This window comes from Tachyglossus aculeatus, chromosome 1 (assembly GCF_015852505.1).
Source record: "Tachyglossus aculeatus isolate mTacAcu1 chromosome 1, mTacAcu1.pri, whole genome shotgun sequence".
Taxonomy (NCBI): Eukaryota; Metazoa; Chordata; class Mammalia; order Monotremata; family Tachyglossidae; genus Tachyglossus; species Tachyglossus aculeatus.
The window spans coordinates 29,145,471-29,154,037 of NC_052066.1; positions in this window are offsets into that span (position 1 = coordinate 29,145,471).

Sequence of the window (8,567 nt, forward strand, 5' to 3'; positions counted from 1 at the left end):
ACATCCAGGTAGAGAAGTCCTGAAGGCAGGAGGAGATGTGAGCCTGGAGGGAGGGGGAGAGATCAGGGGAGGAGATATAGATTTGGGTGTCATCCATGTAGAGATCATGGGAGCGAATGAGTTATCCAAGGGAGTGAGTGTAGATGGAGAACAGAAGGGGACCAAGAACTGACCCTTGAGGGACCCCCTACAGTAAGGGGATGGGAGGGGGAGGAGGAGCCCACAAAGGAGGCTGAGAATGAACGGCCGGAGAGATAAGAGATGTGAGAAGCAGCGTGGCTCAGTGGAAAGAGCATGAGCTTTAGAATCAGAGGTCACGGGTTCAAGTTCCGGCTACGCCACTTGTCAGCTGTGTGACTTTGGGTAAGTCACTTAACTTCTCTGTGCCTCAGTTACTTCATCTTTAAAATGGGGATGAAGACTGTGAGCCCCCGTGGTACAACCTGATCACCCTGTAACCTCCCCAGCGCTTAGAACAGTGCTTTGCACATAGTAAGTGCTTAATAAATGCCATTATTATTATTATTATAAGAGGAGAACCAGGAGAGGACAGGAGTCAGTGAAGCCAAGGTTGGAGAATGTGTTGAGGAGAAGGGGATGGTCGGCAGTGTGAAAGGCAGCTGAGAGGTCAAGGAGGATTAGGATCGAGTTCCCTGTTTCGTGCCCTATTACCGAAGCAGCGACTCTTGTACATATTCCCTTCTCCTTATTCCTCCCATCTACAGATTATTTTAGTGCTCGTCTTCCCCACAAAATCCCCTGCTCCCAGTAAGAAGTTCCCCTGCTCCCAAAGACTTCCTTTTCCAGAGGTCAGCTGGCTCGGGGAAGAAGAGAGAAGGCAGGAGGCCTCCTGGGGAAGAAAAACAAGTCTCCCACATCGGCCGGCCCGGCTGGACCACCTCCCAGTTCCTTGGGAGGTGGTTCTGACCGCTGATGCTCCGGGAATTCCTTCTTCCTCCTGCCAATCAGGGCTGTTTTGCAATGAAGGGAAGTACTGAGTGTCACAGCAGCCTCCCCCATCGCTCTCTGAAGCAGGGGAGGGAAGGAGGGAGGGCAGATTTACCAGGCCAAAGACCATCATCATCAATCGTATTTCTTGAGCGCTTACTGTGTGCAGAGCACTGTACTAAGCGCTTGGGAAGTCCAAGTTGGCAACATATAGAGACAGTCCCTACCCAACAGTGGGCTCACAGTCTAAAAGGGGGAGACAGAGAACAAAACCAAACATACTAACAAAATAAGATAAATAGAATAGATATGTACAAGTAAAATAAATAGAGTAACAAATATGTACAAACATATATACATATATACAGGAAGATAAAGCTTTGGGAACTGTATCGTTCATTCATTCAATCGTATTTATTTATTGAGCGGTTAAAGAGTGTAGAGCAGTGTACTAAGCGCTTGGGAATAGGATAGTATATAGTATATTACAGTATAGTATAGTACGGTATAGAGAAGCAGTGTGGTTCAGTGGCAAGAGCCCGGGCTTTGGAGTCAGAGGTCAGGGGTTCAAATCCCGGCTCCACCGCTTGTCAGCTGTGTGACCTTGGGCAACTCACTTCACTTCTCTGGGCCTCAGTTCCATCTGTAAAATGGGGATGAAGACTGTGAGCCCACTGTCTTTTAGACTTTTAGACTTTTAAACTTTTAGACTGTGAGCCCACTGTTGGGTAGGGACTGTCTCTATACGTTGCCAATTTGTGCTTCCCAAGCGCTTAGTACAGTGCTCTGCACATAGTAAGCACTCAATAAATACGATTGATTGATTGATTGATTGAGCCCCGCGAGGGGCAACCTGATCACCCTGTAACCCCCCCAGCGCTTAGAAGAGTGCTTTGCACATAGTAAGCGCTTAATAAATGCCCTCATTATTATTATTATTATTATTATTATCCCTGGTCCTAGGCCTCCTTCTCCACCTGGTCCTGACCCTCGTCACCTGCCTACCCCTGGCCCTCCTCCTCCCCCTTGTCCTGGCCCTAGTCCTCCTCTGTCTGGTCCTTGCCCCCCTCCTCCCACGGTCCTGGCCCACCCCTTCCGCCTGCTCTGGTCCATTCCCAGAGACCACATAAAAGCCTCCCTCCCAAATCCACCCCCTTCTTTTAATTCTCTTGGCACTTTGGTTCCCCGGGTGAATAGCCCCGAACAATGGACAATGGGGTTTTCAGAGGGAAGGGTGACCAGCCAGCCTCTTAGAGGGAGGGGGAGAAGGAAGGAGAGTAGAGGCGCTAGGCATTAGGCAACAGAACTTACTTCCAGAGGAGACTGAAATGTCCCCAAACAAGGCCATGGAAACCCAGCTTAGGCGGCCCCGGGGGGCCCACTCCTGCTTTTCTGCAATGGCTCAGAGTAAGGGAGAGAGGGAAATATGGGGTTTTTTTTAATGGTATTTGTTAAGCCCACAGTGTGTGCAAAGCACTGTTCTAAGCACTGGGGTAGATACAAGTTAATCAGGCCAGACACGGTGCCCGTCCCACGTGGGGCTCACAGTTCAAGTGGGAGAGAGAACAGGTTTTGAATCCCCATTTTGCAGTTGATAAATCTGAGGGATAGAGAAATTAAATCAGTCAGTCATAAGTATTGAACACTTATTATCAATAATAATAATAATGGTATTTATTAAGTGCTTACTATGTGCAAAGCACTGTTCTAAGCGCTGGGGAGGTTACCAGGAGATCAAGTTGTCCCATGAGGGGCTCACAGTCTTCATCCCCATTTTACAGATGAGGTAACTGAGGCACAGAGAAGTTAAGTGACTTACCCAAAGTCACACAGCTGACAATTGGTGGAATCAGGATTTGAACCCATGACCTCTGACTCCAAAGCCTGTGCTTTTTCCACTGAGCCACACTTCTTCTCTGATCTGATTGAATTGGTCATCCCCTGCTCTCAGTCGATCACTGGGATTTATTGAGTGCTTATTGTGTGCAGAGAAGTGTACCTAGCTCTTATTATCACCCGTGCAGCAGCTCAGCTCTAAGGTTTTCTGGGGTGGAGACTGAAAACACAGATTTACTGGAGGTTTTCAGACTCCCCAGGGAGGTTATTCTTCTTTCCACTGAGCCACGCTGCTTCTCTAGTTGTTTTTTTTAATGGCATTTATCAAGCACTTACTATGTGCAAAGCACTATTCTAAGTGCTGGGGAAGCTACACGGTGATCAGGTTGTCCCACACGGGGCTCACAGTCTTCATCCCCATTTTACAGATGAGGTAACTGAGGCACAGAGAAGTTAAGTGACTTACCCAAAGTCACACAGCTGACAATTGGCAGAGCTGGGATTTGAACGCATGACCTCTGACTCCAAAGCCAGAGTGGCAATGCTCTTTCCACTGAGCCACGTTGCTTCTCTAGTTGTGTGCAGAGCACTGTAATAATTATAATAATAATGATGGTACTTGTAAAGCACTTATTATGTATCAAGCACTGTTCCAAGCACTGGAGTAGATACAAGCTAATCAGGTTGGACACAATCCCTGTCCCACATGGGCTCACAGTCTTCATCCCCATTTTACTACAGATGAAGTAACTGAGGGACAGAGAAGTGAAGTGAGTTGCCCAAGATTATAAAGCAGGCACCTCGTCCTTCTGACTCTCAGGCCAGTGCTCTAACTGCTCGGGAGAGTACAATAAAACAATAAACTGATACATTCCCTGCCCACAATGAGCTTGCAGTGGGAAAGAGCCCGGGCTTTGGAGTCAGAGGTCATGGGTTCAAACCCCGGCCCCGCCAATTGTCAGCTGTGTGACATTGCCAAGATCCGCCCTTTCCTCTCCATCCAAACCGCTACCCTGCTCATTCAAGCTCTCCTCCTATCCCGTCTGGACTACTGCACTAGGCTTCTCTCTGATCTCCCATCCTCGTGTCTCTCTCCACTTCAATCCATACTTCATGCTGCTGCCCGGATTATCTTTGTCCAGAAACGCTCTGGACATATCACTCCCCTCCTCAAAAACCTCCAATGGCTACCGATCAATCTGCGCATCAAGCAGAAACTCCTCACCCTGGGCTTCAAGGCTGTCCATCACCTCGCCCCCTCCTACCTCACCTCCCTTCTCTCCTTCTACTGCCCAGCCCGCACCCTCCGCTCCTCCACCACTAATCTCCTCACTGTACCTCGCTCTCGCCTGTCCCGCCATCGACCCCCGGCCCACGTCATCCCCCGGGCCTGGAATGCCCTCCCTCTGCCCATCCACCAAGCTAGCTCTCTTCCTTCCTTCAAGGCCCTGCTGAGAGCTCACCTCCTCCAGGAGGCCTTCCCAGACTGAGCCCCTTCTTTCCTCTCCCCCTCGTCCCCCTCTCCATCCCCCCGCCTTACCGCCTTCCCCTCCCCACAGCACCTGTATATATGTATATATGGTTGTACATATTTATTACTCTGTTTATTTATTTATTTATTTATTTTACTTGTACATTTCTATCCTACTTATTTTATTTTGTTGGTATGTTTGGTTCTGTTCTCTGTCTCCCCCTTTTAGACTGTGAGCCCACTATCGGGTAGGGACTGTCTCTATGTGATGCCAATTTGTACTTCCCAAGCGCTTAGTGCAGTGCTCTGCACATAGTAAGCACTCAATAAATACGATTGATTGATTGATTGATTGATTGTACATATTTATTACTCTATTTATTTATTTATTTATTTTACTTGTACATTTCTATCCTACTTATTTTATTTTGTTGGTATGTTTGGTTCTGTTCTCTGTCTCCCCCTTTTAGACTGTGAGCCCACTGTTGGGTAGGGACTGTCTCTATGTGATGCCAATTTGTACTTCCCAAGCGCTTAGTACAGTGCTCTGCACATAGTAAGCGCTCAATAAATACGATTGATTGATTGATTGATTGATTTGGGCAAGTCACTTTACTTCTCCGTGCCTCAGTTACCTCATCTGGAAAATGGGGATTAAAGACTGTGAGCCCCACGTGGGACAATCTGACCACCTTGTAACCTCCCCAACATTTAGAAGAGTGCTTTGCACGTAGTAAGCGCTTAATAAATGTCATTATTATTATTATTATTATTATTATTATTATTATTATTATTATTATTATTATTATTACAGCCTAGAGAGGGAACTTGCCAGCAGGGAAATGGTCCAGTCGGGATTAGAACCCTGGTTCTCTGGCTCCCAAGACTGTGCTTTATCCACTAGGCCAAGTTGCTGCCTATGAGTGTTGCCTGCCTTGTTTTTAGACTTGTTTTTATCCCCCTTTTAGACCGTGAGCCCAATGTTGGGTAGGGACTGTCTCTATATGTTGCCAATTTGTACTTCCCAAGCGCTTAGTACAGTGCTCTGCACATAGTAAGCGCTCAATAAATGTGATTGATTGATTGATTGATTTAGGTAACAGCCACTTATTGGGAAGAAGACCCAGTTAAGGGAGCCCCCAAACCTTCCATCTGGGAAGGGCCCGCTTCTGTTCTTAAAACAAGGTGAATAATCGCCTCGGGGTGCAGGGAGAGGTGGGCAAGCAACGTGGCCCCTCTCCAAGATGGTGGAGAAAAGAGCAAGGTGACCTTCTGGCCCTCTCCAAGATGCCAGCATCAGGGTTGGGTTGTTTTTCATTTTCTTTTTTCAATGGTATTTGCAAAAAGCACTTACTCTGTGGCAGGCACTGTACTGAGTCCCGCGGTAGATACGAGCTAATCAGGTTGGACGCAGTCTATGTCCCACATGGGGCGCACGGTCTTATAATAATAATGGCATTTATTAAGTGCTTACTATGTGCAAAGCACTGTTCTAAGCACTAGGGAGGTTACAAGGTGATCAGGTTGCCCCAAGGGGGGCTCACAGCCTTAATCCCCACTGTACAGATGAGGTAACTGAGGCACAGAGAAGTTAAGTGACTTGCCCAAAGTCACCCAGCTGACAGTTGGCGGAGCTGGGATTTGAACCCATGACCTCTGACTCCAAAGCCCGTGCTCTTTCCACTGAGCCACACTGCTTCTCTAATTTCCGTTTTACAGATGAGGTAACTGAGGCACAGAGAAATGAAGTGACTTTCCCAAGTGGCAGAACCAGGATTAGAACCCAGATCCTTCTGACTTCCAGTTCCGTGGTTTCTTCACTAGGCCACACAGCTTCTGAAGGTAGATGATTCCTAGGTAGAGATTCTTAGATAGTTGTTGGGGACATTATCTGGGGAGATGAGAAGTTAATCAACCAATCAATCAATCGTATTTATTGAGCACTTACTGTGTGCAGAGCACTGTACTAAGCGCTTGGGAAGTACAAGTTGGCAACATATAGAGACAGTCCCTACCCAACAGTCCCTACCCAACAGTGGGCTCACAGTCTAAAAGGTCAGAGAAGGTCTCCTGGAGGAAATGTGATTTCAGAAGGATTTTGAAGATGGGAAAGCCCGGGCTTTGGAGTCAGTGGTCATGGGTTCAAATTCCGGCTCTGCCAACTGTCAGCTGTGTGACTTTGGGCAAGTCGCTTAACTTCTCTGTGCCTCAGTTCCCTCATCTGTAAAATGGGGATTGACCATGAGCCCGCCGTGGGACAACCTAATCAACTTGTATCCTCCAGCACTTAGAACAGTGCTTTGCACATAGGAAGCGCTTAATAAATGCCATCATTATTATTATTATTTGAAAGGGAAGGGAATTCCAGGAAGGGAAAAGGAAGCAAGAGGTCAGTGGGGGTTGGTGGGGGAGATGAGAATGAGGTACCGTGAGTAGGTTAGCTTGAGAGGAAAAGGAGGGTAACTTGATGGGCGGGAAGAAGGAGGATAAGAAGGAGGAAGAAACCTGGTGGAGTCCCTTAAAACAAATGTCAGGACTTCCTCCTTGAGGAGGAGAGGAATGGGAAGCCATTAGAGGATGATTGGGGGGTTGGGGGGATGTGTGAAGAATGACGTATTAGGAAAATAATTTGTGTGACAGAGGGAAGAGTGGCCTGGAGGCAAGGTGGTCTGTGAGGAGGAGGAGGAGGAGGAGGAGGAGGAGGAGGAGGAGGACAAGGAGGACAAGGAGGATGAGGAGGAGGAGGAAGAGGAGGAGGAGGAGGAGGAAGAAACTCAACCAGGCTTCAAGATCATCATCATCATCATCATCAATCGTATTTATTGAGCACTTACTGTGTGCAGAGCACTGTACTAAGCGCTTGGGAAGTACAAGTTGGCAACATATAGAGACAGTCCCTACCCAACAGTGGGCTCACAGTCTAAAAGGGGGAGACAGAGAACAAAACCAAACATACTAACAAAATAAAATAAATAGAATAGATATGTACAAGTAAAATAAATAAATAAATAAATAAATAGAGTAATAAATATGGACAAACATATATACATATATACAGGTGCTGTGGGGAAGGGAAGGAGGTAAGAAGGGGGGATGGAGAAGGGGACGAGGGGAGAGGAAGGAAGGGGCTCAGTCTGGGAAGGCCTCCTGGAGGAGGTGAGCTCTCAGCAGGGCCTTGAAGGGAGGAAGAGAGCTAGCTTGGCGGATGGGCAGAGGGAGGGCATTCCAGGCCCGGGGGACGATGTGGGCCGGGGGTCGATGGCGGGACAGGCGAGAACGAGGTACTGGTGAGGAGATTAGCGGTGGAGGAGCGGAGGGTGCGGGCTGGGCTGGAGAAGGAGTGAAGGGAGGTGAGGTAGGAGGGGGCGAGGGGATGGACAGCCTGGAAGCCCAGGGTGAGGAGTTTCTGCCTGATGCGCAGATTGATTGGTAGCCACTGGAGATTTTTGAGGATGGGATACAACAAGTGCCTGGACTTTGGTGATGGCCGCCTGGGTGAGGAGGAAGTCACAGATCCTGGAAATGTTGTGTGGGAAAACCCAGCAGGATTAGGTGAAACACTAAATATGAGTGGTGATGAAAGAGAGAAGTCCAAGGATAATGGGTTCTAATCCCCTGCCTCAGTGCTTGGGGCATGGCTTCCAATCTCTGCTACTCATCCGCTGTGTGACCTTGGGCAAGTCACTTCACTTCTCTGGGCCTCAGTTTCCTCAGCTGTAAAATGGGGATTAAGACTGCTAGCCCCATATGGGGCAGAGACTGTTTCTAACCCAATTATCTTGTATCTACCCCAGCTCTGAGTAGAGTGCCAGGCACATAGTACTTCCCAAGTGCTTAGTACAGTGCTCTGCACACAGTAAGCGCTCAATAAATATGATTGATTGATTGATACTAAGCATTAACAAATACCACTATTATTATTACTACTAATAGTAATAATAATAAATATGATTGCCATAGAGCTTGAGGTGTTGGCGGACAGTCACAAAGGGATATGCTGGAGGAAAGAGGAAATGTGACACTGAAGAAGAAGTAGGTTTGGGAGGTGGTAGTTGATCCAGTGCTTAGAGCAGTGTTTTGCACACAGTAAGTGCTTAATAAATGTTATCATTATTATTATTATCCTGTGGGAGTCAGGTTTAGTACAGTACCCCAGGAGGCACTCAATACATACCCCAGCACTTAGAACAGTGCTTGGCACGTAGTAAGTGCTTGACAAATACCATTATTATTATTATTAATACATACGAAGCAGAAGCTTCATGGCTTGAGAATCAATCTATCAATCAATCAATCAATCGTATTTACTGAG